The 14,693-nt window shown below is 39.8% G+C and overlaps 1 protein-coding gene across 3 annotated transcripts in view; it reads left to right on the top strand.

Moving 5' to 3' along the window:
* Window positions 1-14,693, top strand: part of SGCD (sarcoglycan delta) — a 630,158-nt gene that overhangs the window by 331,477 nt on the left and 283,988 nt on the right. The gene's annotated exons all lie outside the window — the stretch shown is intronic.

Below are 14,693 nucleotides of genomic sequence, written 5' to 3'. Positions count from 1 at the left end.
AGGAAAAAGGTGTTTTTGCATGTTTTATGAATTTTCTGCAAAGTTTTGGTGGGAAATGTACCCAAATTACAGATTTTAAAAAACAAAATTGGGGGGTTGGGATATTTTGACAAACTTGCAGGGAGCTTTTGAGGCTGCATAAGTGAAGTTCAAGGACCACATACAGACTACAGGTCACACTTTCCCCGCCTTTGCCTTATAGGACTGTTGTGCTTATCAATACAGGAGTTCACTCTTTCCCCATTTCAGAGTCTTTCTTTACTTTAATTCCTTTTGGCTCCTGGCCTCGTTCCTGTTCCAACAAATCTCTGGATCATCATCATGACTACAAGTGTTTCCACATGGTTGCTGTTCTTGCCCTTCTTTCTTAGCCTGAACAGCTGTCTCTATAGAAGTACTCTGTCAAATATAGCGTACTGAAACCGGTCTAATAACAGTTGCCTGTATTGCCTGTATTCATGGCTTGTGTCTAACAACAGATAAATGTATGAGCACATGTTAGAGGCTGGTACTTTGGAAGGCATCTTTTCATACTTTCACATGTTCAGATCATCTGCTAAGGATGTAGGATTAAAGACAGGATGAGGTCCAGTTTGTGGGAAAGAAATGGGGGTTGCTTTGGCCAGACCACAAAGAAGATTAAAAAATTTATCCACACCACAAGCAAAAGTTAGGTGTTACTTTAATGTCAAATGAAACTCTCCAGACATATGGTATTTAATAACGTTCAGAAACTTACCCTTGTGAAGGTCAGTTGGTAACTTCCTTGTCAGTGGGATGGTGAATCCATCTGGGTTTTAGTCTGAACTTAAAGGCGCTATAAGCAATGCTGGATCCCCATATAGTTTGGGCATGTGGGAAATCTCCTTAAGGTTCAGACCCACCACCCCACTTACATGATAGCCATCAGTTGCCATTGATCTCTTTTAATGCAAAACACACTCATAAATTTTACTTTAAAAATCACTGGGGAACAATTTTCAACATAATTCCTATTGAGTTCAATTTTTCAGCTGTTTTAGGCTTAAATAGGCATGCTGATTTCAAAACTGCAGTTAGTTTTCTTCAACCACATAAAGCCTTTTCTCTACAGCTAATCTTAATGCACCCATTCTAGGCTGGATTGAGGGAAGCAATAGTGCTCTCCTCCTATTAGCTGAGACCAAATCTCCCTCAAGTAGGTAAGAGTCCCCGTCGCTAGCAATCTTTAGGAGGAGCTTGAAAACGTGGTTGTTTCAGTTGGGCTGAGTGCTGGCTTTTAACTCAAAATGCTCTTAATTTGGGATGCTCTTGTCGGGGTTCCACTGGATATATAACAAAATTGACTTTCTGTCTGTTTCTACAATATGAAAAAAATCTGGAAAGGTTTCAGTGAACTTGGATGATGTGTTTGGTATGATCTAACTTAAAATACTGGGGACGAAATAATCCATATATTAATTTTGGAGAGTCCTGGGAGGCATCTTAATTATTTCTTGATTGGAATCTTAACAACTTGAAAAGTATGTCCGAACCTGGTTTAATTGAAGTTATATGGCATATTATATGGCACTCTATGAAGTTCACCACTCTATAAACTTCATAGAGTGGTGAAAGTCATACTTTTTTAAAAAACATATAATGTGACATATCTGAAAGATTTTGACAACATAAGTTCAAGATATTACTTTAAATGCTTTAAAAAATGACATTACTGTATAAATAATACTAAAATTCTAATTTGGAGTGAATGTTTTGGATGTTCTGAAATAACATATAGGTTGGGTGAAACAGATGACATTCACTTTGGTGCGCCCTCAGGGACACTAATTATTTTTTCACTCATTATAGAGTAATATGTAAAGAAGCCAATTCAAAAAGGCATACTGTTGCAAGGGCATCTGAGACTAATGTTTAATGTGATGATGTCTGAGTATCTAAAATGATAAGCTCTCATCCTTCAGAGCAGTTGAAAATGAATGAAACCATTAATAAGGGTCAATTTGTTCTCCAAAGAAACTCTGGGCATTACAGCCAGTACATGGATACATGAGGAACTTATTATAAGTAAACATGATTTGCATTTATTTAGTACCTGCTTGTAATAATAGTAATTATTTATTTTTTTATTTTTTTATTTCTAACCTAAACCTCTCTCCCTGGAGGGACATAGGGCAGCTTTCAAAATAATACAAAAGCATGGCAAATATTCAATGCTGTAAAATTAATCACATTCAAAACATTTTAAAAACATTTTCACATAGATTAAAAACAGAGAAACAACTTTGGCTACAGTATGTAAAACAGCAAGTCAGGCATCATTGGTTATAGTGAATAGTTAAAAATCTGCATAAGATATAAAATATAGCTCTTGAATAAATTAGACTTAAATAGAACTAACTATAATTAATGGTTATTGTCAACTTGGTCCACTAGGATAGTATCAATAATATGATTCATCCTCCTCCCCATAGGCTAATGAACAGAAATAGGCTTTTTTTAAAAAAAAAATCCTTCTTAAAGGAGAGTAATGGCTGTTTTGGTTTCCTTAGGGAGGGAGTTCCAGAGGGAAGGAGGGACCATGGAGAAGGTCCCCTCTCTTGTTCCCACCAGCTGCAATTGGGACGGGGGTGGGACCGAGCGAAGGGCCCCCTCCAAATGATCGCAGAGTCCTAGGGGAGTTATAAATGGGGATGGAATAAGTCAAATAGCCTGGGCTCCAGTTAGTAACCTGGCTGCCGATCTCTGAGCCAACTGAAGCTTCCAAACGATCTTCAAAGGCAGCCCTACATAGAGTGTGTTGCAGTAATCCAAATGGGATGTGACTAAAGCATGGACTACCATGGCCAGATTTGGTGTCCCAAGTTTTAACTCTTGGTCACCACTGATACCTAAGGTTCCAGGGTCAACGATGAATCCAGGAGCACTCCCAGACTGTTCACCTGTATATTCAAGGGGGAGTGTGACCCCATCCAACTCAGGCTGTAATCCTGCACCTTGGTTCAACTGACCAGGAGTACCTCTGTCTTGTCTGGATTTAATTTTAGCTTCTGAACCCTCATCCAGTCAATTACTGATGACAAACACCAGTTCAGTATCAGGATGACATCCTTGGTTTTAGGTGGAAAGGAGTAATAGAATTGAGTATCATCTGCATTAATGTGACACCAAACTCCAAAATTCTGGATGTATATGTTGAACAGTATGGGGGACAGAGTGTGTTAGGGGAATCATCATCTTCAGAAAAGGAAGGGGAGCAAGGAAGCGCTCAGGAATTGGAGAGGGAAGACGAATCAGATGATGAGGTTTGGCAAGTGCCCACATTTCTGGAGAGGTGAAAGGAAACAGAGCACAGACGGCATTCAGCTGCAATAGATGCTAGAAACACTGAGGTAATTGGGAGCCTCCCTAGCACCTCCTGTATGGGGAATTCAGGGGAAATCAGAAGCAGGAGCAGTTAGCTTTCGCTGGTAACCATGCCTCTGATGCTGATTTGTTTGCTCCAATTGTTCCTGCTTTGTGTCTGCTTCTAAGGATTTAGGGATCATTGCTCATTGTCTGATGTAAGACTGCTGTTTATTTTGGACTTTATTAGAGACTTTAGTTTTGTGTATGCATTAAGACTTCCTTGCTTTCTTTTGCATTTTTCAACTACATTTGCTGTTATTTTGTGTTTGCAGAAGTAAAGCATTTTTCTTTTACTTTCAATGTTTTATTAAGGCTGTTCTTGAAGGACAAATTAGGACAGAATGGAACCCTGAGGGATCCGTCAAGCCACCTACCAGGGGGACAAACAGGAGTCCCCCAGCGCTACCATCTGGGATGTAATGCAGTGCCTCCAAGCCCCATCCCGGAGAGCTGTCCCAGAAGAATACCATGGTCGATGGTATCGAATGCTGCTGAGAGGTCCAAGAGAACTAGCAAGGACACATTCCCCCTATCTAGTTCTCTTCATAGATCATCCACTAAGGCGACCCATTGCCTTCTCAGTTCTGTAATGGGGCCTGAAACCAGATTGAATGGATTCATGAATATACACATTTCATCATGTGCAGCTGTGAGGCACTTGCATGCACACACCTAAAACTATTGAACTGTGTGTGATTTTATTTCCTCTTGTGTAATCATAAAAACTATAATGGAATTCTTCTTTTATTTCAAATTTTATGTTTCTAGCTGAAAGGAAGATGGGTTGGCTATGTTTCAGGAGAAATTTCTGTTAAAGAAAAACAAACCCAAATAAAGATAATAGTAGTTAATTTTAAGGACCTAAGGTGAGATAAGTAATAATTTGAAGACAAGGGATGGTCTCAAAGAATGTGAGGATTTATCTGCTAATACATATTTTTCAACAGAATGAGAGAACAAGGTTGAGATAAAATATGATTACAACCTTTAACAACCAATATATTTATGCAACACGGGTGTATTCTTAGTATATTAATTTTGTCTGCAGAGTATAAGAGATAGGAGGTCTGCAATTTTACAAGAGAAAGATGTGGTTAGAATAAAGTAGCACACAGACCTTTTTAGACATGGGAGAATTGGTGCAGCACCTGCCCTGATGTTTTCATAGATAGCACTGTGTATGTGTTCTCGTGAACTGGAACAATGCTTACTGTATATATACTTGAGCATATGTTGTTCTCATCTATAACTCAATAATAATAATAATAATAATAATAATAATAATAATAATTTTATTTTTATACCCCTCCTCCATCTCCCCTAAGGGACTCGGGACAGCTTACAAAGGGAAAAGCCCAGGGAGCACAAAGTTAAAATCATAACACAATAAGATAGCTTCAAAGCAAAATCAAATAAAAACATATCACAATAAAACATAACACGTGGGGTTGCCTTTGAAGACGGCTCGGAAGCTCCAGCTAGTCCAACGCTCGGCAGCCATGATACTAACAGGAGCGGAGCGCAGGGAGCATACAACTCCTCTGCTGCACCAGCTCCACTGGCTGCCGATTTGCTACCGGGCTCAATTCAAAGTGCTGGCGTTGGCCTATAAAGCCCTAAACGGTTCGGGCCCAAGCTACCTATCCGAACGTATCTCTGCCTATGAACCCACCAGGACTCTAAGATCTTCTGGGGAGGCCCTGCTCTCGATCCTGCCTGCATCACAAGCACGGCTGGCAGGGACGAGGGACAGGGCCTTCTCTGTGGTGGCCCCTTGGTTGTGGAACGCCCTTCCCATGGACATTAGATCAGCTCCTACGTTAATGGTATTTCGAAGAAAACTAAAAACCTGGCTGTTTGAACAGGCATTCGGATAAACAGTGCAATGAATACAATGAATATAGGAACGGAATTATAGATGACGAATTGGATCACGATTCTAGTTATGAGACGTTAATGTGTTGTTATTGATGTGTCATTACTTTGTATATTATGCTCTTAATGGTTTTTAAATTGTATATTGTTATGATTGTCTTTTTGCTCTTGTTGTGAACCGCGTTGAGTCGCCTATGGGCTGAGTAAATAATACAAGCAAAGTAAATAAATAATAAATAAATAATAAACATCATAAAACAGTACCAAAAGTGCTGAGTTCAGAAGGCTCTGGGTTTGTGCAAATTCTTAGAGCTAAGGAAAAGTGCGAAATTCAGAAGGCAGGGCTGGAAGGATAATGTTCATGGGCATTAAAATGTCAGGATTGTAGAGCGGAGGGGCATGTTAAAGTGCTGGAACTTAGGTAACATTGGACCAATTCTTTGGAACTGCCTAGTCAAAGGCACAAATCAAGAGAAAGTTTTGTGATCAAAAATATGATATAACTCATGGATAAATCAAGGGTCATGCTTAAGGGATTGTAATAAACAATGTAAAACATGAAGCAAGGGGAAACATTGTCAATTATTCCTTAATGTGATGAGTGGAGTAGGTGACCAAGGACAATAGGACTAAGAAGATTTGGATCTATTTCACAGAGATTCAAAAGCACCTCTATCAGCACCAGCTCAGGGGACTATACTTCAACAATAGTTTTATAAAATAGTATTGTTTGAGTACAGACATGTTGAAATCAGATCTGATGTTGCTTCTGAAGCCAGCCTTGTTAGCTTGCCAATGGTTTCAAAAGCTTTTTCCACCCACTTTCCTTCTCAGCCTGCTGTGTTATAGCCTATTTCCACTCAGCAGGATTACCCAATTCTCTGTGTAGCAGTTTAGAGACCTGGAAGGGCTCCATAGAGAAGAAGGCCTGGCAAACTGGCTTCTCCCAGCTGCACATCAGACACCTAAATATGCATTCAAACTAGTAATAGGGCTTTAATGTGACTGTTTCAACAATATAATAATAATAAAAACTTAATTTTTATATACACCGAAAGGACTTGGGCGGCTTACATGGGGACCAAGTCCAACAGAAACAAAAATAAAATATAGCACAAATTAAAATACATTGCATTTCACCAAACTTTTTAAGAGAGAGAAAAATAAAACAAAGACACAATGAGTCAGAAATGTTGCAGTTCAAATCTTGTATTCATTATGCTATGTTTGCACAGATACTTTTTACACAAATTGTGTCAAAAGTATTTGGCTCTGGAGAACTTTTTATAGGTTGTTATACACTGCTAAGTTGACCTTTCCCACCAAAACCTCAATAACTGTAAGGTTGTATCCCCCCCCCCCCCCTTCCACATTTCTGCCTTAATGTATCTTGGCCTGTGAAGTTGCCACACATGGCAGAGCTTTCACAGTGGCAGCCTAAATGTGGAAATTCCTTACACACATTTTTTTTTCCTTTCAGTAACAGTTAAAACTTTTTCTTTGGGTGCTGTTTGGTCTCTTCCTGCAGTTTATTTGCACTTCTTGCTCAAATCCTGGAAGATACATTGGAAAATCCTGGAAGATACATTGAGAATTCATTCTCCTTCAGACCTCGGCTCCATTAGTTGGTCCTAACTAGAGTAGATCCAATGAATGAAGTGTTTAATGATGAGTGGATACATAGGTAAATCCCATTGATTCAATGGGTGTACCGCTGTGGGCACTCACAAAGGGATTCCAGCCAAAAGCTGTATCCTCAAGCACTGAATACTAGTCATTTAGTCTAGCTCAGGCCTACACAACTTGTCAGTAGTATTTATTTATTTATCATGTCAGGAGTGAACCAAAACAGTTGTATTGCATTAAAAACCAAAAAACAAACAAACAAATAAAACACAAAGTTTGAAGACTTAGTATTCTATTAAATGTCCTTTGACCAGTAGCTGGCCACTTGGTGTTGCTGCAAGAAGGTCCTCCATTGTGCATGTGGCAGGGCTCAGGCTGCATTGCAGCAGGTGGTCTGTGGTTTGCTCCTCTCCACATTCGCATGTCGAGGATTCCACTTTGTAGCCCCATTTCTTAAGATTGGCTCTGCATCTCGTGGTGCCAGAGCGCAGTCTGTTCAATGCCTTCCAAGTTGCCCAGTCTTCTGTGTGCCCAGTAGGGAGTCTCTCATTTGGTATCAGCCATTGGTTGAGGTTCTGGGTTTGAGCCTGTCACTTTTGGAGTCTCGCTTGCTGAGGTGTTCCAGCAAGTGTCTCTGTTTTAGCATGGTGAGATGCGTTCCACACTGAGCATGCGTACACAGAAGCAGAGTAGCATAGCGCAAGGGCAGATGTCTTCACTGTATCTGGTTGTGATCCCCAGGTTGTGCCAGTCAGCTTTCGTATGATATTGTTTCTAGCACCCACTTTTTGCTTGATATTCAGGCAGTGCTTCTTGTAGGTCAGAGCATGGTCCAGGGTAACTCCCAGGTATTTGGTGTGCTGCAATGCTCCAGTGGGATTCCTTCCCAGGTAATCCTTAGCGCCCGAGATGCTTGTCTGTTCTTAAGATGAAAAGCACATGTCTGTGTTTTAGATGGATTAGGGATTAGCTGGTTTTCCCTGTAATAGGCAGTAAGAGCACCAAGAGGTTCGGAGAGCTTCTGTTCAACCATCTCAAAGCTCTCTGCTTGAGCGGTAATGGCATGATCATCAGCATAGATGAAACTCTCTGTTCCTTCTGATAATGGCTGGTCATTCGTGTAAATGCTGAACATTGATGGAGCAAGCATGCTCCCCTGAGGCAGGCCATTCTTCTGTTTTTGCCATCTGCTTCTTTGGCACTGGAACTCAACAAAAAAGCTCCAGTAGTAAGGGACCAGAATTAAATATTTTAGGCTTCTTGGGGCTGCAAATAGGTTTTTAGCACCTCACTTTCCAAGTAAGCTATAATTAGTGATTAAGTAGGATTGTTGTTGTGTGCCTTCAAGTCGTTTCAGATTTAGGGCAACACTAACGTGACTCTATCATAGAGTTTTCATGTCAAGATTTATTCAAAGGGGGTTTGTCTTTGTCTTCCTCTGAAGCTGCAAGAATGTGATTTGCCTAAAGTCACCAGTGGGTTTGGAGCCATAGTTGGAGGTTTAAACCACTACACTTCAGTTTCTGAATTCTGAATTTCTTCTCTCTTTTTTCCCTCCCTCCCTGCTTTCTTTCTTTCTCTCTTTCTTACTTTTTTCCCTTTCTATTTCCTCCCTCCCTTTCTTTCTTCCCTTTCTTCCTCCCTCCTTCCCTCTCTTTTTTCCTTCCTTCCTTCCTTCCTTCCTTCCTTTCTCCCTTTCCTTTTCTCCTTCCCTCCTTCTTACCTTCCCGGGGTAAATAGTGGTGGGGGCAGGTGCAAGTGGCAGCAAGTGGCAGAGGCAGACACAAGCAGTGACTGGGGCAGTGGTTCTCAATGGGCTGCACCAATGGTTGGCAGGCCACCTGTGGCCTAGCTATATGTATTCAATGGTTTTGGAGCTTTATAACTTGAAATGCAAATGATGTATTTCTTTGTAACATTGGAATTCTCCTACAATAGAGGGCAGAATAATGAATCAAATGACGCAATGCAAATCTGCCATAATATTACCTGAGCTCTGAGCCCATCAGTCTTTCTCTGCCTAAAGATGATGTCTGTAGGCCATAGAAACTAGGAACAATTAATAATATGCTACAGTTAGTTGCAATGGGGTAACAGAGTAGTATTACAAAAGCAGTGCATGAGTGAGAGCTTAGCTATAAAAATGATTGCAAAAATAATGTTTAATAGTAATTTTAGAAGTTACTCTTAAAAGTACTTTTAGACATGTAAGGCTAAGTACTATTTTCCAAGTTTTATTCCATTCTTTTATTGACTCATACTTTTTAAAAGACATGAGTGGAAGAAAAAGCATTTGAGAAATAATAAGTAATGCAACAAAGCAACAGTGTCAGTGTTGTAGTAGAGCCTGTTAGTAACACCGCAAGTGGTAGTATGGGTGTCAGAAGGGGGAAAAGGAGTCCTCATGAGCAAGAGCTTGATGAGGAACAACAAAGGAAAAGGATCCAGGATATACTTATGTCACCTCCCGATGAAGACTCCTTCGAAGGGTTTTCTGAGAGCGAGGGGTCAATGAGTGAAAGAGAGGAAGGTGATACAGTGGATGTGAATAGGGGAACTAAGAGGGTTACTCGGGAGCAGGAATTGGATGAGGAGCACCAAAGGAAGAAGATCTGGGACATACTTACTGCTCCCACAGATGAAGAGTCTTTCATAGGTTTCTCTGGGAGTGTTGGGTCTGGGAGTGATAGGGATGGGGATGATAAACTGGATTGGACTAAGTTCAAGAGGTTTGAGAAGTATGTACTCAGCCAACGTCTAGTGACACGTTTGTGGGATTTTCTGGTGATGGGGATTGGCAATTGGAAGATACTGCTGAGTCTTGGGGAGATCTAAGTCTTGACAAGAGGTGGAAGAGCTGGACGGATGGGCGTCGGAGTTCAGGTGTGGAGGCAAGAACAGCTGTAAGAGGTGATGGCAGGGTGGAGGTCAGCTCATCATCAGATGATGAGGTGTAAGATAAAAGTAGACATTGAAATGGTGAATCTTGGCAGAAAGCAAAGTGTTGGTTTCATGCCTTGGGTTTTGTCGCTGCTGCTTTTGTGCTGGGTTTGGGTCCTGGATCTGCAGGTTGCTGCTCCCGTTCGTGTTACAACTCAGCTTGGATTCTCGTGAGTGCAGATTTCCCTATCTTTGACTTTGGACTGCTTTTGACTACAACACTACCTACATGGACTTTGGAACCTCGCAACTTTGGACTTGGCTTTCTTCGACCTTGGACTTCACTTGACTGTGTCTCCTTCTTCGTGGCTCTTTGTTTGTTCGTCCTTTACTTGCTGTGTTATTTTGCGTGACTTTGGAAGCACTTCAGTTTAATCCAGATCTCTTCTACAGATAATCTGGATTATTGCTTTAGTTTGTTTTTTAAGATGGAACTTGCTGCTACTTTTGAGTTTTGACCTGGGATACTGAAGTAAGTGTCTCTGAGTCTCTTTTGCTTTGTATTAATAAACTATTTTTGGACATACTCTTGAGTCTGGCTCTTTAAGGCGCCTGGGTTCCGACAGTAAGTTGCAATGTGTCTTCTGATTTAATGGTAACTCATATATTTCTGGACTTAGTATTGAGAATTCTGTGAGAATAATGAATTATTATTAAATAAGTTTCCAAATTCTGGTCCCTTATTCAGCTACTAACCAGACCCAAATCTGCTTAGCTTCTGGGTGTGCTGTTTAACATATGCCTTCAGGTGGTAACTCTAGAAAAATGCATTCATTTTGTATTGTGGTCAAAATGGCATGAATTTGAGCTTTGCTTTGATGAATAGCTCTGATTTTTCAGGAAACTTCGCCAATTTTATAAACAGAAAGGCAAGCTGTGTTCAATGAACAGGGCAGTACAACACAAGTTTAGGGATAGCCTAGGCACATAAAGAGTTTTAGAGACTTTCGCCCAGAATATTCAAAACCAGTTTGAAATTCTTCCTTTTCTGTCATTTGTTCTTTCCCAGAAGCCCTTAAGGGCTGGTTGGTTATCCTGTCATGATTTCCCCCCCTGGAGTTGAAAGCCACTGAAGTGGCTCACTGATGTTCTTTGAATATTTTCTGAGAAACGAACTGTCATGTGTTCACCAAGGGAGAGACCCATTTGACTCACACTTGAGAAACATTTATTCCCTCTGGATTATAGGCAACAGGGATGTGTGTTTGTGTTTTAACAGGTCTCACTTAATCTATAGAAGCATATATGCATATTCTCGTACTTCTTTTCACAGATTTGTTTCTACACTAATTTTAATAAATGTAAATAAATAGACATGAAGTATAGACAGTCTTTTTATTTGAATTTCACATTTTGTTGAATGTTCTTCAACAGATATTCCTATTTTATATCTCATGTAACCATAGTGATGTTTTGTAGCTTTTTATATACATAGAATTATTTTGCAAACTTTTCCAACTAACATTTCCCTGCTAGCACATATACTACTAAATTATTACTGTTCTGGGCTATTCCTGATGTGTCTTGTGTTTCTTCCATTATAACTCAATTTCCTTTCCAAAAATATTGCTTAATGTTACAATTCACCAAAGCCTTTTAAAAATGCATTCAAATCCAAGAAACATTGAATCATAGAATCATAGAGTTGGAAGGGACCTTGTGGGCCATCCAGGCCAATCCCCTGTCAAGAAGCAGGAAAATCACATTCAAAGCACCCTTGACAGATGGCCATATTCTACTGAAAGTGGGAGTCCATAAAGAATTGCAAAGTGGTGTGGTTTGGTGACTGAAGCTGAGAAGGAATAGCTTTGGCTGTTGAGAATGGAGATGTTGGATACAGAAACAGTAAACCCAGAACTGTGCCTCCTGCAGCATGAATATTAGTGAAATATTAGTGAAATGGTGAGCAATTGCATATGAGGTGGTGGTTCTATCTTGCCTTTCACCTTATTATGTCAACCATATGAAAAACACAAGGCAAAATATAAAATACAGAGAAAGGGAAAGGAGAAAAATCATGATTGCTCATTCTGATTCCTGTTATCTATTCATTTGCTGATCAACCTATGGAATAACTACACCAAACACAAGAAATGGAAGAAAATATGGACAACTTTATTTTGGTGATAATCAAAACTAACAGGGGAAGCAACTTGGTGTGGGAGCAGCTGGAACAGTCAGTCTCACTCAAACCAGATTCTCTTGCCTGCCCTGGGTGAAAACACCATAGCCTCCAAGAGAAATCCCAGGCCAGCTAGTAAACTGGAAGGTTGATCCCCAAATCACATGGCCCGTGGAGAGGCCAAAGACCCAGAGACAGAGCCCAAGAACAGGAAATGTTTCACCAACCCCAAAAGCACATGATACATGGAAGTTCAAATTCCCATCCTACCCCAAATATGACAGAAGGTGCATCATTGGCTTCTATCTCCCCACAACACCTGCCAAGAAGACTTATTTATGATGCCCTCCTTAACCAGTTATCCAGTCCTCCTTGACATATAAGATAGGAGGGGGGAAAAAAACCTTAAGGAAAAGAGAAAATCTTACCCAGTTCCAAAGCAAACAGAAATCTCACCCTGTTGAAGAAGGCAGAAAGGTGTGTCAAAGAATCCAAAGAGGGAGAGAATAGCGTGGAATTACCTAAGCAAGGAAGGCCAGACCCGCTCCTCCTCCCCACTCATTTATTTCTGGCTTTAATCCTTTGGAGGCCAGTAAAATGATCTCCTCCATCTTCACTGCTCTATGGTGGGTGGAATGGAAATTTTCCAAAGGTAAGGAGAAACACTGAAAATAATGGTGTGTAGTATATTTTGGAAAAGTTCTGAGTAGGCTCAGCCTAAAATTCAGACTAAAACCCATAGAAATGAATTAAAAATATAGTTTCTCAATCATGTAATGTCCTGGCTTGATAAGCACTGAGAAAATGGGTCATTTCCATTCAGAGTAGAAGGTTGTTGTTGTTGTTTTTATTAAAAAATGCATCAGTAGCATTTTGTCTACTTTGTGAAATACTCAAACTGTTAAGATGACACATCAAGAAGGTGTAATTGCATTACCTAAATATGCTACAAAACATTTTCTCACTTTCTGTCACAAGACATCTGTCCTTTCCCTTGATCCTCTTTTCAAATAGGTTAGAGCTCATAGCTACTGACCTTTGAAGTTTCCTTACTCTTCTCTTTTGCAAACAACCTATGAAATTAAATGCATAAAATTATGTTAATGTGACATTCTGCCAACACAGAGATTTTGAGTATGTAGAATCAAGTCTACTGGTGGAAAGATTCCCAATTCTTCATGAAGAAGACTTTGTTGTTATTGTTTTTAAAAATTCAAAGTGCATCTCATTATCAGATGTTATTTTTCCTTCTGTCTTCAATATAAATCTTGGAATGTCAGTAGCTAAAAGAACATTACAAACAACAGATGAAATTTCCTTCTGACACTGGCACTGTTGCCAGTGGAGCAGTGAGTCCATTCCAGGTCTTAGCCCAGACTCTAAAGGAGACATCTAAATTTCAGAGTTTCTTTTGGAATCATCATCTAGGTACTTTCAGAGACTTTCAGAGAAGTTTAGACTAAAACCCATTGGCATAGGAGTTATAGACTGATGCAGCCTTCTGACGAAGTTCCAATTAACAGCAGTCAAAATGTCCAATGCAGTCCCATTCGGGAAAACTATGATGGGAAAGAAGAAATGGTTTGATGAAGGGAGTGAAATGAATGTGTGCATGTACATTTATATGTGGATATGAGAAAGGATGTGAACCATCAGAATTGATGGCTCAGGCCCTAGTGGTATTTATAAATGAAGGAGACATTTGTTTACTGTCATCAGCAGACCGCATTCTGTTTAGATATTTTGGTGCTCTTCTCACTATACATGAAAAAGAGAGGAAAATGTTCTTCAATCTGCAGAACTTTGCATAAAGAGTCAAATATGGTCTTTGTTAGCTCCTTGGTTAATGCATTTTAAAAAATGAAAGTGATTCCCCATGTTTGATACATTAGGGGTGTATTTACACTGTAGAATTAGTGTCGTTGGACACTACTTTAAGTGCCATGACTCAATGCTATGGAATTATGGGAATTGTCATTTGGTGAGATACCAGCACTCTTTGGAAGGGAAGTCTAAGGAACTTGTAAAACAAAAATTCCCATGATTTCATAGCATTGAGTTATGGCAGTTAAAGAGGTATCAAACTGCATTAATTCTACAGTGTAGACACACCCTAAACATATTCATATCATTATCTCAGTACTGATAATCTTATTAGAAGTTCAGGTTCCTCCTTTGATCTTCTTCTTTTCTGAAAAGTTCCCACAGTAACATGGAGAATAATAATGCTGGTTACAGTTGTTTATTGGAGCGTTACCCAGAAATGAGAAAAATGATTAAAAAAAATAACTTTTAGTTTCATTAACTGCTGGTGAGAGTCCAAATGTTTAATAGTTTTATTGATACTATTTCTATTTAAGGTGGGTGACTACAATAAAATAAATCCAAAATCTTATTGATGTGTTTCCTCATCCATTCTTCTCTATTGTGCTCTAGGGAAAGAAGGCAACAAATATGTGGATTTTTTTTTGGGAAATACATTTTCACCCCACCCAAAGCTGTTCTCTTGCTTTCCCTCTTCTTCACTCTTAGAATCAAAACTGCTTGCCCTTCCCTTTTTAGCTTACTGACTCACACACAGATCCTAGCAACAGCTCCAATCTCATTTGTTCCACAGTTGCCAGCTCACACAAAACTATGCTGAAGCTCAAGGCACAGCAACTTTCTCTCCCCCAGAATCCAGTCACTGGGAAAGAGAGAGAGGGAAGTGAACCAGTCTTCAATCTCTGCTTCTCGGACTCTA

This window comes from Anolis sagrei, chromosome 2 (genome assembly GCF_037176765.1).
Source record: "Anolis sagrei isolate rAnoSag1 chromosome 2, rAnoSag1.mat, whole genome shotgun sequence".
Lineage (NCBI taxonomy): Eukaryota > Metazoa > Chordata > Lepidosauria > Squamata > Dactyloidae > Anolis > Anolis sagrei.
This window is presented reverse-complemented; position numbering and strand designations above follow the sequence as displayed.